This window comes from Electrona antarctica, assembly GCF_951216825.1.
Source record: "Electrona antarctica genome assembly, chromosome: 5".
In the NCBI taxonomy this organism is placed as follows: domain Eukaryota; kingdom Metazoa; phylum Chordata; class Actinopteri; order Myctophiformes; family Myctophidae; genus Electrona; species Electrona antarctica.
The window spans coordinates 3,366,772-3,382,518 of NC_136810.1; positions in this window are offsets into that span (position 1 = coordinate 3,366,772).

Genomic DNA, 15,747 nt, shown 5'->3' on the forward strand with positions numbered 1-15,747 from the left:
ATTTAGTGTGCAGTATGTGTGGTTCTGTTCCATTTAGTGTGCAGTATGTGTGGTTCTATTCCATTTAGTGCAGTATGTGTGGTTCTGTTCCATTTAGTGTGCAGTATGTGTGGTTCTGTTCCATTTAGTGTGCAGTATGTGTGGTTCTATTCCATTTAGTGCAGTATGTGTGGTTCTGTTCCATTTAGTGCAGTATGTATGGTTCTGTTCCATTTAGTGTGCAGTATGTGTGGTTCTGTTCCATTTAGTGTGCAGTATGTGTGGTTCTGTTCCATTTAGTGCAGTATGTGTGGTTCTGTTCCATTTAGTGTGCAGTATGTGTGGTTCTATTCCATTTAGTGTGCAGTATGTGTGGTTCTATTCCATTTAGTGTGCAGTATGTGTGGTTCTGTTCCATTTAGTGCAGTATGTGTGGTTCTATTCCATTTAGTGTGCAGTATGTGTGGTTCTGTTCCATTTAGTGCAGTATGTGTGGTTCTATTCCATTTAGTGCAGTATGTGTGGTTCTATTCCATTTAGTGTGCAGTATGTGTGGTTCTGTTCCATTTAGTGCAGTATGTGTGGTTCCATTCCATTTAGTGTGCAGTATGTGTGGTTCTATTCCATTTAGTGCAGTATGTGTGGTTCTATTCCTTTTAGTGCAGTATGTGTGGTTCTATTCCATTTAGTGTGCAGTATGTGTGGTTCTGTTCCATTTAGTGCAGTATGTGTGGTTCTATTCCATTTAGTGTGCAGTATGTGTGGTTCTGTTCCATTTAGTGCAGTATGTGTGGTTCTATTCCATTTAGTGCAGTATGTGTGGTTCTATTCCATTTAGTGTGCAGTATGTGTGGTTCTGTTCCATTTAGTGCAGTATGTGTGGTTCTATTCCATTTAGTGTGCAGTATGTGTGGTTCTATTCCATTTAGTGCAGTATGTGTGGTTCTGTTCCATTTAGTGCAGTATGTGTGGTTCTATTCCATTTAGTGTGCAGTATGTGTGGTTCTATTCCATTTAGTGCAGTATGTGTGGTTCTATTCCATTTAGTGTGCAGTATGTGTGGTTCTATTCCATTTAGTGCAGTATGTGTGGTTCTATTCCATTTAGTGCAGTATGTGTGGTTCTATTCCTTTTAGTGCAGTATGTGTGGTTCTATTCCTTTTAGTGCAGTATGTGTGGTTCTATTCCATTTAGTGTGCAGTATGTGTGGTTCTGTTCCATTTAGTGCAGTATGTGTGGTTCTATTCCATTTAGTGTGCAGTATGTGTGGTTCTGTTCCATTTAGTGCAGTATGTGTGGTTCTATTCCATTTAGTGCAGTATGTGTGGTTCTATTCCATTTAGTGTGCAGTATGTGTGGTTCTGTTCCATTTAGTGCAGTATGTGTGGTTCTATTCCATTTAGTGTGCAGTATGTGTGGTTCTATTCCATTTAGTGCAGTATGTGTGGTTCTGTTCCATTTAGTGCAGTATGTGTGGTTCTATTCCATTTAGTGTGCAGTATGTGTGGTTCTATTCCATTTAGTGCAGTATGTGTGGTTCTATTCCATTTAGTGTGCAGTATGTGTGGTTCTATTCCATTTAGTGCAGTATGTGTGGTTCTATTCCATTTAGTGCAGTATGTGTGGTTCTATTCCTTTTAGTGCAGTATGTGTGGTTCTATTCCTTTTAGTGCAGTATGTGTGGTTCTATTCCTTTTAATTTTAAGGACCCCCATAACTCTGAGAGTGTACAAGATAAATGGATAAAGGATAAACTAAATAAATGGATAAAGGATAAACTAAAGGGTCCATTTGGTCCCATTTGTACTTTCAGAGTTACACACCCGTACCCGGGTCCATTTGGAACCCACTCAAGGACACTTTGAGTCCCACTGAGTGTTTCCAGTGAGCCAACATGCACAGTATCATCGGTAACACCTGTCAAGGTGTTAAATGTAGCACTATGAGATTTGAAAGAATGGAAAGTGCTTTTATAAATAAAAATGCATTATTATAATTAGCAGTATATAGTCACACATCATCCCCATCATCTTCATCTGTGCTTTGCAGACCGGAAGGTGGAGACATCATGTCGAGGTCCTTCGAAGAAACGCCAGGCATCGGCCACGCCATAGGCGTGTTTAAATTTGTTCGCGGAGATCACGAAGGGGCAAGATCAACCTTCTACACCGCCAATACAGCCACGGAGGAAGTGGCTCCCGCGTGGGGGGGGGATAGTAGGTGCTTGGGTGGGGAAAATAGCAGGTGTTGCGGCGGGGGGGGGGAAGCAGGTGGACAATCAGGTGCAGCAAAAGCTGGGGCAGCAGGAGTGGAGGTAGGCAATGCTGTAGGCGAAGCCATCAATAAGCTTAAGAAAATATGAGAGTGCCTCGTAACAGTTTGGCTGTGAGTGTGACCACTGAGCAGGTAGATTCAACCTCGTAACAGTTTGGCTGTGAGTGTGACCACTGATCAGGTAGATTCAACAACGTAACAGTTTGGCTGTGAGTGTGACCACTGATCAGGTCGTAACAGTTTGGCTGTGAGTGTGACCACTGATCAGGTAGATTCAACAACGTAACAGTTTGGCTGTGAGTGTGACCACTGATCAGGTAGATTCAACAACGTAACAGTTTGGCTGTGAGTGTGACCACTGATCAGGTAGATTCAACAACGTAACAGTTTGGCTGTGAGTGTGACCACTGATCAGGTAGATTCAACAACGTAACAGTTTGGCTGTGAGTGTGACCACTGATCAGGTAGATTCAACAACGTAACAGTTTGGCTGTGAGTGTGACCACTGATCAGGTAGATTCAACAACGTAACAGTTTGGCTGTGAGTGTGACCACTGATCAGGTAGATTCAACAACGTAACAGTTTGGCTGTGAGTGTGACCACTGAGCAGGTAGATTCAACAACGTAACAGTTTGGCTGTGAGTGTGACCACTGATCAGGTAGATCTCGTAACAGTTTGGCTGTGAGTGTGACCACTGATCAGGTAGATCTCGTAACAGTTTGGCTGTGAGTGTGACCACTGATCAGGTAGATCTCGTAACAGTTTGGCTGTGAGTGTGACCACTGATCAGGTAGATCTCGTAACAGTTTGGCTGTGAGTGTGACCACTGATCAGGTAGATTCAACAACGTAACAGTTTGGCTGTGAGTGTGACCACTGATCAGGTAGATTCAACAACGTAACAGTTTGGCTGTGAGTGTGACCACTGATCAGGTAACAGTTTGGCTGTGAGTGTGACCACTGATCAGGTAGCTTCAACAACGTAACAGTTTGGCTGTGAGTGTGACCACTGATCAGGTAGATTCAACAACGTAACAGTTTGGCTGTGAGTGTGACCACTGATCAGGTAACAGTTTGGCTGTGAGTGTGACCACTGATCAGGTAGATTCAACAACGTAACAGTTTGGCTGTGAGTGTGACCACTGATCAGGTAGATTCAACAACGTAACAGTTTGGCTGTGAGTGTGACCACTGATCAGGTAGATTCAACAACGTAACAGTTTGGCTGTGAGTGTGACCACTGATCAGGTAGATTCAACAACGTAACAGTTTGGCTGTGAGTGTGACCACTGATCAGGTAACAGTTTGGCTGTGAGTGTGACCACTGATCAGGTCGTAACAGTTTGGCTGTGAGTGTGACCACTGATCAGGTAGATTCAACAACGTAACAGTTTGGCTGTGAGTGTGACCACTGATCAGGTAGAGTCAACAACGTAACAGTTTGGCTGTGAGTGTGACCACTGATCAGGTAGATTCAACAACGTAACAGTTTGGCTGTGAGTGTGACCACTGATCAGGTAACAGTTTGGCTGTGAGTGTGACCACTGACTGATCAGGTAGATTCAACAACGTTGAACGCCTCTGATGATTAATTAATATTGTTTCGGGCAGGATGTTGAATTTGACTTTCCATTGATGTCCCGTGAGTGAAATGAATACAAATGAAATGAGAGTAAAAGATAAATGAGATAAATGTCCAAGCATTTAATGTGTTGGTCAATGTTTTATACAAATGCTTTAACATTATGTAAATGAACCTGAACATTGGATGGTGTGAAAATAAGTCATGAGGGACATATAAGTCACAAGTTGGATTTGGGGGAATAATGAATAATATGGGAGTGATTTAAATGTATACATAACACTGTATTGGTGGAAACAGGCTAGTGTTATTATTATTATTATATTATTATTATACATAACACTGTATTGGTGGAAACAGGCATGCATGTATTTTACTGCATTTTTTCTCATATACTTTGTTTATTTACTGCATTTTGTTTGAGTCATATTTTACTATATGGTCAATGAACTTGTTATGCTAAACTGTCTGCAATTAAAGCACGTCAACAATTACAAATGATTGACTTTGTCACTATTCTTCACGTCAAGGTATTCCATTTCTCTGGTGAATAAATTATGTTACTCGTGGACCGTAAAACTATTTGGGATTCTGAAAGATCGGTTGGAGATATATCAGCATCCTTTATATATATACAATTATACTTACTGTTTACACTGCCAATATGGAACATTCCATGATTTCAAATTCAACCAGTGGATATATCATATTAACATAATATAATAATAATAGTAATATTATCATATTATTTATTTCTTGCCAACTGCAACAACAGATAAATATAGATATTATAATTTATATTATATAGATATTATAATATAGATATAACTAAATCTACAGTTTATGTAGTCGTTCGAGGCATGCAGGCCTTGATGGCGTCATAATGCCTGATTCATACTTGGCCAAATATAGCTGATCTACAAGCTCACAATGCATCGTGACACGCACGCGCAGCCAAGCATAAAATTACATAAAAAAAAAAAAAAAAAGTCTTATTTCGCCAGGATCTCTTCTCCACTAGTCCCTCCATAATATATTAGTCGACAACATTAACACTGGAGTTGAATTAACATTAGCCTATAACTCACTGCACAGATCACAGGGGTGGTATGGGGACAGTATATTTGTGGTCAAAAATGTTTAACAAAATTGTGTGTGTGTGTGTGTGTGTGTGTGTGTGTGTGTGTGTGTGTGTGTGTGTGTGTGTGTGTGTGTGTGTGTGTGTGTGTGTGTGAATGGGAAGCCCCTGGCATGCAGTGAAATTGACAGAAGCGATCTTTATAATCTTAATACTTAGGGCACAAACCAACTTTTGACTTCTTTCTTACCTAAACGTAGTCCGCTTTGGTGGTGCTGCATCGCCACCTCCATGTCATTAACGTGAACGGCACGTTACCTTGTACACCAGGGAATCATTGAGTCATTGTGGAAAGTTTGTAAATAAATTAAAAAGTCCAGTGTAATCTTTCTTCTTAGCCATTACTAATCCACCATTGAATAATACAAACAATTAAAGTGGTGTTCACAGCAGGTTGTTTCAATGGTAAGAAACTATGGCCCGTATACAAACTAGTGCCGGTGCACCCGGCAGGGAACACTTCCCATAGTTCATCCGGAGCGTGAACACGCGCCACTGCTTTTCGTGAACCTGTCTGTGTTTACAACATTTTGTCAACGGGGGGCAGCAGAGAGCCATAGTCTAGCCTACTCCAGCCTAGAAAGGACTTTCTATGGGGTCCAACACTTAAGTGTGGTTCGGGGACCCCCTGGGAACCTTGATAGGTTTCGATGTGGTCCAACACTGGTTATCAAAGTGTGGTTCGGGGACCCCCATGGGGTCCTTGATGGGTCTCGATGGGGTCCAACGCTGGTTATCAAAGTGTGGTTCGGGGACCCCCATGGGGTCCTTGATGGGTCTCGATGGGGTCCAACGCTGGTTATCAAAGTGTGGTTCGGGGACCCCCATGGGGTCCTTGATGGGTCTCGATGGGGTCCAACGCTGGTTATCAAAGTGTGGTTCGGGGACCCCCAGGGGTCCTTGATGGGTCTCGATGGGGTCCAACGCTGGTTATCAAAGTGTGGTTCAGGGACCCCATGGGGTCCTTGATGGGTCTCGGTGGGGTCCAACGCTGGTTAACAAAGTGTGGTTCGGGGACCCCATGGGGTCCTTGATGGGTCTCGATGGGGTCCAACGCTGGTTATCAAAGTGTGGTACGGGGACCCCCTGGGGTCCTTGATGGGTCTCGATGGGGTCCAACGCTGGTTATCAAAGTGTGGTTCGGGGACCCCATGGGGTCCTTGATGGGTCTCGATGGGGTCCAACGCTGGTTATCAAAGTGTGGTTCGGGGACCCCCTGGGGTCCTTGATGGGTCTCGATGGGGTCCAACGCTGGTTATCAAAGTGTGGTTCGGGGACCCCCTGGGGTCCTTGATGGGTCTCGATGGGGTCCTTCACTGGTTATCAAAGTGTGGTTCGGGGACCCCATGGGGTCCTTGATGGGTCTCGATGGGGTCCAACACTGGTTATCAAAGTGTGGTTCGGGGACCCCATGGGGTCCTTGATGGGTCTCGATGAGGTCCAACACTGGTTATCAAAGTGTGGTTCGGGGACCCCATGGGGTCCTTGATGGGTCTCGATGAGGTCCAACACTGGTTATCAAAGTGTGGTCCGGGGACCCCCTGGGGTCCTTGATGGGTCTCGATGGGGTCCTTCACTGGTTATCAAAGTGTGGTTCGGGGACCCCTTGGGGTCCTTGATGGGTTTCGATGAGGTCCAACGCTGGTTATCAAAGTGTGGTTCGGGGACCCCATGGGGTCCTTGATGGGTCTCGATGGGGTCCAACGCTGGTTATCAAAGTGTGGTTCGGGGACCCCATGGGCTCCTTGATGGGTCTCGATGGGGTCCAACGCTGGTTATCAAAGTGTGGTTCGGGGACCCCATGGGGTCCTTGATGGGTCTCGATGGGGTCCAACGCTGGTTATCAAAGTGTGGTTCGGGGACCCCATGGGGTCCTTGATGGGTCTCGATGGGGTCCAACACTGGTTAGCAAAGTGTGGTTCGGGGACCCCATGGGGTCCTTGATGGGTCTCGATGAGGTCCAACACTGGTTATCAAAGTGTGGTTCGGGGACCCCATGGGGTCCTTGATGGGTCTCGATGGGGTCCTTCACTGGTTATCAAAGTGTGGTTCGGGGACCCTTTGGGGTCCTTGATAGGTTTCGATGAGGTCCAACACTGGTTATCAAAGTGTGGTCCGGGGACCCCCTGGGGTCCTTGATAGGTTTCGATCAGGTCCAACACTGGTTATCAAAGTGTGGTTCGAGGACCCCCTGGGGTCCTTGATGGATTTCGATGAGGTCCAACACTGGGTATCAAAGTGTGGTTCGGGGACCCCATGGGGTCCTTGATGGGTCTCGATGAGGTCCAACACTGGTTATCAAAGTGTGGTTCGAGGACCCCCTGGGGTCCTTGATGGATTTCGATGAGGTCCAACACTGGTTATCAAAGTGTGGTTCGGGGACCCCTTGGGGTCCTTGATGGGTTTCGATGAGGTCCAACACTGGTTATCAAAGTGTGGTTCGGGGACCCCATGGGGTCCTTGATGGGTCTCGATGGGGTCCAACGCTGGTTATCAAAGTGTGGTTCGGGGACCCCATGGGGTCCTTGATGGGTCTCGATGGGGTCCAACGCTGGTTATCAAAGTGTGGTTCGGGGACCCCATGGGGTCCTTGATGGGGTCCAACGCTGGTTATCAAAGTGTGGTTCGGGGACTCCATGGGGTCCTTGATGGGTCTCGATGGGGTCCAACACTGGTTAGCAAAGTGTGGTTCGGGGACCCCATGGGGTCCTTGATGGGTCTCGATGAGGTCCAACACTGGTTATCAAAGTGTGGTTCGGGGACCCCATGGGGTCCTTGATGGGTCTCGATGGGGTCCTTCACTGGTTATCAAAGTGTGGTTCGGGGACCCCTTGGGGTCCTTGATAGGTTTCGATGAGGTCCAACACTGGTTATCAAAGTGTGGTCCGGGGACCCCCTGGGGTCCTTGATGGGTCTCGATGAGGTCCAACACTGGTTATCAAAGTGTGGTTCGGGGACCCCATGGGGTCCTTGATGGGTCTCGATGGGGTCCTTCACTGGTTATCAAAGTGTGGTTCGGGGACCCCTTGGGGTCCTTGATAGGTTTCGATGAGGTCCAACACTGGTTATCAAAGTGTGGTTCGGGGACCCCATGGGGTCCTTGATGGGTCTCGATGGGGTCCAACGCTGGTTATCAAAGTGTGGTTCGGGGACCCCATGGGGTCCTTGATGGGTCTCGATGGGGTCCAACGCTGGTTATCAAAGTGTGGTTCGGGGACCCCATGGGGTCCTTGATGGGGTCCAACGCTGGTTATCAAAGTGTGGTTCGGGGACTCCATGGGGTCCTTGATGGGTCTCGATGGGGTCCAACACTGGTTAGCAAAGTGTGGTTCGGGGACCCCATGGGGTCCTTGATGGGTCTCGATGAGGTCCAACACTGGTTATCAAAGTGTGGTTCGGGGACCCCATGGGGTCCTTGATGGGTCTCGATGGGGTCCTTCACTGGTTATCAAAGTGTGGTTCGGGGACCCCTTGGGGTCCTTGATAGGTTTCGATGAGGTCCAACACTGGTTATCAAAGTGTGGTCCGGGGACCCCCTGGGGTCCTTGATAGGTTTCGATGAGGTCCAACACTGGTTATCAAAGTGTGGTTCGGGGACCCCTTGGGGTCCTTGATAGGTTTCGATGAGGTCCAACACTGGTTATCAAAGTGTGGTTCGGGGACCCCATGGGGTCCTTGATGGGTCTCGATGGGGTTCTTCACTGGTTATCAAAGTGTGGTTCGGGGACCCCATGGGGTCCTTGATGGGTCTCGATGGGGTCCTTCAATGGTTATCAAAGTGTGGTTTGGGGACCCCCTGGGGTCCTTGATGGGTTTTGGACATCGTTTATTGCGAAATACCTCGCCATGGTAACGCATAATGGAAATATTTTGATAAGCACACCATTCCTGGCTGAGCCACACGTGTTTGCCTGCATGGCAGTCACACAGAAAAAGAATGGTGTACACGGCAGGCTAATAGAAAACAATCCCACCCGTGTGAAGAGAAGCTCTTATCACGGACAAGTCTATTACAGCCATTAAAGTCTAGAAATGTTCATGTAAAACTATTGGCCGTGCACACAGTGGCTATTCCCAAGTGCCTAGTACAGCTTAATGGAGCCTATTAAAGTCTAGTACAGCCTAGTACACCCTATTCTAGCCTATTCCAGCCTGTTCCAGCCTAGTACAGCCATCTAAATACCCCCCCCCCCCCCCATCCTAGTCTATTCTCCCACTAGGTTGGACTAGGCTAGACGTGGGTGTACATGGCTGTCCTAGACTCTACTGGGCTCTAATGTTGTTTTTGGCTCTAGTAGACTGTACTAGGCTGTACTAGGGTATATTAGGCTTTACAAAAGCCTAGAAATGTTCCATTTACAACTATTGTCCGTGCACACAAACTCATGTACAAACTATTGCCTGCTTACGCAGTGGTTAACCTCAAGTGCGTGAACTACATGGCTGACAAGAGCCTGGTACAGCCTAATAGGGCCTATTAGACACCACATTCTAGCCTATTCCAGCCTGATCCAGTCTAGTATAGCCTAGTACAGCCACCAAAATACCCCTCTCTCCAAGTCTATTCTCCCACTAGGCTGGACTAGGCTCTGCTGGGCTCTAATAGGCTGTTTTTGGCTCTAGTAGACTGTGCTAGGCTGTACTAGGGTCTATTAGGCTGTACGAGGCAGTAAAGTACTATACCTAGAAATGTTCATGTAAAACTATTGGCCGTGCACACTAACTCCTGTAAAAACTATTGCCCGTGTACACAGTGGTTATTCCCAAGTGCAAGGAAATACAGGGCTGACAAGAGCCTAGTACAGCCTAGTACACCCTATTCTAGCCTATTCCGGCCTGATCCAGCCTAGTATAGCCTAGTACAGCCATCTAAATACCCCTCTCTCCAAGTCTATTCTCCCACTAGGTTGGACTAGGCTAGACGTGGGTGTACATGGCTGTACTAGACTCTACAAGGCTCTAATAGGCTGTTTTTGACTCTAGTAGACTGTGCTAGGCTGTACTAGGGTATATTAGGCTTTACAAGGCAGTAAAGTACAAAAGCCTAGAAATGTTCCATGTACAACTATTGTCCGAGCACACAAACTCATGTAAAAACTATTGCCTGTGTACGCAGTGGTTAACCTCAAGTGCGTGGAACTACAGGGCTGACAAGAGCCTGGTACAGCCTAATAGGGCCAATTAGAGTCCAGTGCAGCCTAGTACACTGCATTCTAGCCTATTCCAGCCTGATCCAGCCTAGTATAGCCTAGTACAGCCACCAAAATCCCCCCTCTCCAAGTCTATTCTCTCACTAGGCTGGACTAGGCTAGATGTGGGTGTACATGACTGTCCTAGACTCTACTGGGCTCTAATATGCTGTTTTTGGCTCTAGTAGACTGTGCTAGTTTGTACTAGGGTCTATTAGGCTGTACGAGGCAGTAGAGTACTATATCCTAGAAATGTTCATGTAAAACTATTGGCCATGCACACACACTCCTGTAAAAACTATTGGCCGTGTACACAGTGGTTATTCCCAAGTGTGAGGAACTACAGGGCTGACAAGAGCCTAGTACAGCCTAATGGAGCCTATTAGAGTCTAGTACAGCGTAGTACACCCTAGTCTAGCCGGATCAAGCGTAGTATAGCCTAGTACAGCCATATAACTTCCCCCCCTCTCCTAGTCTATTCTCCACACTAGGCTAGACGTGGGTATACTAGGCTGTACTAGACTACTGGGCTCTAATAGGCTGTATTCAGCTCTAGTAGGCTGGACTAGGCTCTATTAGGCTGTACGAGACATTACTGTACTATAGCCTATTGGCCGTGCACACAAACATATGTAAAAACTATTGCCCGTGTACACAGTGGTTCATTTCAAGTGTGAGGAGCTACAGGGCTGACAAGAGCCTAGTACAGCCTATTAGAGTCCAGTACAGCGTAGTACACCCTAGTCTAGCCTATTCCAGCAGGATCAAGCATAGTATAGCCTAATACAGCCTGTACTAGGCTCTATTAGGCTGTAGGAGACATTACTGTACTATAGCCTATGTAAAACTATTGGCCGTGCACCCAAACTCATGTAAAAACTATGGCCTGTGTACACAGTGGTTCATCTCAAGCGTGAGGACCTACAGCGCTGACAAGAGCCTAGTACAGCCTAATGGAGCCTATTATAGTCCAGTACAGCCTAGTAGACCCTATTCTAGCCTTTCCCAACCAGATCCAGCCTAGTATAGCCATCTAACTGTGCGTGCGTGCGTGCGTGCGTGAGTGCGTGCGTGCGTGCGTGCGTGCGTGCGTGCGTGCGTGCGTGCGTGTAAAATATAGTCTAGTACAGCCGTACACCCTAGTCTAGTAGTCTAGCCTATTCCAGCTGGAGAAACACCACAAAAGGCTTTGGTCAGGCTCTGCCAGTGGACCTAATTAGCTTAAGTCCCCTCACCTGTAGAATTCCCAGCCTCTGCCTCAGCCAATTGATTGCCATGGCAACCCCACCCTGCCTGGTTGATTACTTAACCAGTACACTTTTCACAGTCAGTTTTCACTAGACACAGGCAGACAGGCAGATACAGAGATCTCCATATACATTATGAGTCCAATAAGTACAAGTGGTTCTCAAATGTTTTATTTGTAAGCACCCCCTTAACTCTGAGAGGGTACGAATGGAACCAAATGGACGCTTACAGGTGTAAGGGCAAAGCTACTCTACTCCTCGCACGCACGCACGCACGCACGCACGCACGCACGCACGCACGCACGCACGCACGCACGCACGCACGCACGCACGCACATACACACATACACACATACACACATACACACACACACACACACACGCACACGTTCAAAACTATTGGCCGTGCACACAAACTCATGTAAAATCTATTGCCTGTGTACACAGTGGTTAATTTCAAGTGTGAGGAGCTACAGGGCTGACAAGAGCCTAGTACAGCCTATTAGAGTCCAGTACAGCGTAGTACACCCTAGTCTAGCCTATTCCAGCAGGATCAAGCATAGTATAGCCTAATACATACAGCCTGTACTAGGCTCTATTAGGCTGTAGGAGACATTACTGTACTATAGCCTATGTAAAACTATTGGCCGTGCACCCAAACTCATGTAAAAACTATGGCCTGTGTACACAGTGGTTCATCTCAAGCGTGAGGGCCTAATGGAGCCTATTATAGTCCAGTACAGCCTAGTAGACCCTATTCTAGCCTTTCCCAACCAGATCCAGCCTAGTATAGCCATCTAACTGTGCGTGCGTGCGTGCGTGCGTGCGTGCGTGCGTGCGTGCGTGCGTGCGTGCGTGTAAAATATAGTCTAGTACAGCCGTACACCCTAGTCTAGTAGTCTAGCCTATTCCAGCTGGAGAAACACCACAAAAGGCTTTGGTCAGGCTCTGCCAGTGGACCTAATTAGCCTAAGTCCCCTCACCTGTAGAATTCCCAGCCTCTGCCTCAGCCAATTGATTGCCATGGCAACCCCACACCTGCCTGGTTGATTACTTAACCAGTACACTTTTCACAGTCAGTTTTCACTAGACACAGGCAGACAGGCAGATACAGAGATCTCCATATACATTATGAGTCCAATAAGTACAAGTGGTTCTCAAATGTTTTATTTGTAAGCACCCCCTTAACTCTGAGAGGGTACGAATGGAACCAAATGGACGCTTACAGGTGTAAGGGCAAAGCTACTCTACTCCTCGCACGCACGCACGCACGCACGCACGCACGCACGCACGCACGCACGCACGCACGCACACACACACTTACACACACACACACACACACACACGCACACGTTCAAAACTATTGGCCGTGCACACAAACTCATGTAAAATCTATTGCCTGTGTACACAGTGGTTAATTTCAAGTGTGAGGAGCTACAGGGCTGACAAGAGCCTAGTACAGCCTATTAGAGTCCAGTACAGCGTAGTACACCCTAGTCTAGCCTATTCCAGCAGGATCAAGCATAGTATAGCCTAATACAGCCTGTACTAGGCTCTATTAGGCTGTAGGAGACATTACTGTACTATAGCCTATGTAAAACTATTGGCCGTGCACCCAAACTCATGTAAAAACTATGGCCTGTGTACACAGTGGTTCATCTCAAGCGTGAGGACCTACAGGGCTGACAAGAGCCTAGTACAGCCTAATGGAGCCTATTATAGTCCAGTACAGCCTAGTAGACCCTATTCTAGCCTTTCCCAACCAGATCCAGCCTAGTATAGCCATGTAACTGTGCGTGCGTGCGTGCGTGCGTGCGTGCGTGCGTGCGTGCGTGCGTGCGTGCGTGCGTGCGTGTAAAATATAGTCTAGTACAGCCGTACACCCTAGTCTAGTAGTCTAGCCTATTCCAGCTGGAGAAACACCACAAAAGGCTTTGGTCAGGCTCTGCCAGTGGACCTAATTAGCTTAAGTCCCCTCACCTGTAGAATTCCCAGCCTCTGCCTCAGCCAATTGATTGCCATGGCAACCCCACCCTGCCTGGTTGATTACTTAACCAGTACACTTTTCACAGTCAGTTTTCACTAGACACAGGCAGACAGGCAGATACAGAGATCTCCATATACATTATGAGTCCAATAAGTACAAGTGGTTCTCAAATGTTTTATTTGTAAGCACCCCCTTAACTCTGAGAGGGTACGAATGTAACCAAATGGACGCTTACAGGTGTAAGGGTCCATTTGGTTCTCGTAAGGGTCCATTTGGCACACACACACACACACACACACACACACACACACACACACACACACACACACACACACACACACACACACACACACACACACACACACACACACACACACACACACACACACACACACACACACACACACACACACACACACACACACAGTTAATGAAGGATCGTCAAGGGTCTACTAGGGTACTTTACTGCCTCGTACAGCCTAATAGACCCTAGTACAGCCTAGCACAGTCTACTAGAACCGAAAACAGCCTATTAGAGCCTAGTAGTCTAGTACAGCCATGTACACCCACGTCTAGCCTAGTCCAGCCTAGTGGGAGAATAGACTTGGAGAGTGGGGTATTTGTGTCTGTACTAGGCTATACTAGGTTGGATCAGGCTAGAATGGGGTGTACTAGGCTGTGCTAGACTCTAATAGCCTCTATTAGGCTGTACTAGGCTCTTGTCAGCCCTGTATTTCCTCGCACTTGGGAATAACCACTATGTACACGGGCAATCGTTTTTAAAGGAGTTAGTGTGCACGGCCAAAAGTTTTACATGAACATTTCTAGGTATAGTACTTTACTGCCTCATACAGCTTAATAGACCCTAGTACAGCCTAGCACAGTCTACTAGAGCCGAAAACAGCCTATTAAAGCCCAGTAGAGTCTAGTACAGCCATGTACACCCACGTCTAGCCTAGTCCAACCTAGTGGGAGAATAGACTAGGAGAGAGGGGTATTTAGATGGGTATACTAGGATAAACTAGGAGTATATACTAGAATAGGGTGTACTAGGCTGTACTAGGCTCTTGTCAGCCCTGTAGTTCCTCGCACTTGAAATAACCACTGTGTACACGGACAATCGTTTTTACAGGAGTTTGTGTGCATGGCCAATAGTTTTACATGAACATTTCTACGCTATAGTACTGTACTGCGTTGTACAGCCTAATATACCCTAGTACAGCCTAGCACAGTCTACTTGAGCCGAAAACAGCCTATTAGAGGCCAGTAGAGTCTAGTACAGCCATGTACACCCACGTCTAGCCTAGTCCAACCTAGTGGGAGAATAGACTAGGGGAGAGGGGTATTTAGATGGCTATACTAAGATATACTAGGCTGGATCAGGCTGGAAAGGGCTAGAATAGGGTGTACTAGGCTGTACTAGGCTCTTGTCAGCCCTGTAGTTCCTCGCACTTGAAATAACCACTGTGTACACGGACAATAGTTTTTACAGGAGTTTGTGTGCATGGCACACACACACACACACACACACACACAAACAAACAAACAAACAAACAAACAAACAAACAAACAAACAAACAAACAAACAAACAAACAAACACACACACAGTTAATGAAGGATCGTCAAGGGTCTACTAGGGTACTTTACTGCCTCGTACAGCCTAATAGACCCTAGTACAGCCTAGCACAGTCTACTAGAACCGAAAACAGCCTATTAGAGCCTAGTAGTCTAGTACAGCCATGTACACCCACGTCTAGCCTAGTCCAGCCTAGTGGGAGAATAGACTTGGAGAGTGGGGTATTTGTGTCTGTACTATAGGCTATACTAGGTTGTGCTAGACTCTAATAGCCTCTATTAGGCTGTACTAGGCTCTTGTCAGCCCTGTAGTTCCTCGCACTTGAAATAACCACTGTGTACACGGGCAATAGTTTTTACATGACTTTGTGTGCACGGCCAATAGTTTTACATGAACATTTCTACGCTATAGTACTGTGCCTCGTACAGCTGAATAGACCCTAGTACAGCCTAGCACAGTCTACTAGAGCCGAAAACAGCCTATTAGAGGCCAGTAGAGTCTAGTACAGCCTTGTACACACACGTCCAGCCTAGTGGGAGAATAGACTTGGAGAGGGGGGTATTTTGGTGGCTGTACTAGGCTATACTAGGTTGGATCAGGCTGGAAAAGGCTAGAATGGGGTGTACTAGGCTGTGCTAGACTCTAATAGCCTCTATTAGGCTGTACTAGTCTTTTGTCAGCCCTGTAGTTCCTCGCACTTGGGAATAACCACTGTGTACACAGGCAATAGTTTTTACAGGAGTTTGTGTGCACGGCCAATAGTTTTACATGAA